At 65.1% G+C, this 596-nt stretch overlaps 1 protein-coding gene across 1 annotated transcript in view; it reads left to right on the top strand.

Moving 5' to 3' along the window:
* EN2 (engrailed homeobox 2) overlaps positions 1–596 on the top strand; it is a 4,104-nt gene that overhangs the window by 2,154 nt on the left and 1,354 nt on the right. The gene's annotated exons all lie outside the window — the stretch shown is intronic.

Here is a 596-nt window from a genome sequence, read left to right as displayed (position 1 = left end):
GGGTGCGGTGGGGGCGGGGGGCGCGATGCGCCCGGGTGGATGTGTGCCTGAGTGTGCTTCCAATCTTGAAGGCTTGGGGCTTGAGCCGAACAGTCCGGTGCCCGCTCTCCACCGGGCTCTGCCCTCCTTTTCCCATCGTGGCTCCTGGAGACAGCGCAAGGCTCGGTGGGCTGAGGAGGGGGTTCCCCGGGCCTCCTGGGTCTGCGGACCGCCCCAGATCCCTAGCTAGGGAAGGCCTGGGTGATGATCCACCCTCCTGGTCAGAGTGCCCCCTATCCAACCCCCACCCCATCTTTCCCCTGGGCTTCATCCCGAAGAGTCCGGTAGGGCGAGAGGTGGTGCCCTGGGTGTTCTACCCTTCCCCAGCCTCTCAGCCAGGGCTCCTCGGAAGAAGCGGGAGCCGGCCCCCAGCATGACTTCACACACTTCACAGACCTGCAGCCACCACCCCCTCCTGCAAAGGCCTCTTCCCTCTCTGACCCCCTTGCCCCATCTGACATTCGGAAACCCAGAAAAAGGCAACACTTGGTTGCCTTTCTCAGGCCCTTTCCGTTGCCGGGGCCCTAGGATCCCCAGCGCCACCGTCCAGCACCAAC

The sequence above is a fragment of the Bison bison genome, unplaced genomic scaffold (genome assembly GCF_000754665.1).
Source record: "Bison bison bison isolate TAMUID 2011002044 unplaced genomic scaffold, Bison_UMD1.0 scf7180017864503, whole genome shotgun sequence".
NCBI classification, from domain to species: domain Eukaryota; kingdom Metazoa; phylum Chordata; class Mammalia; order Artiodactyla; family Bovidae; genus Bison; species Bison bison.
Note: the sequence above shows the minus strand (reverse complement) of the source record. Positions and strands in the feature narration are given on the sequence as shown.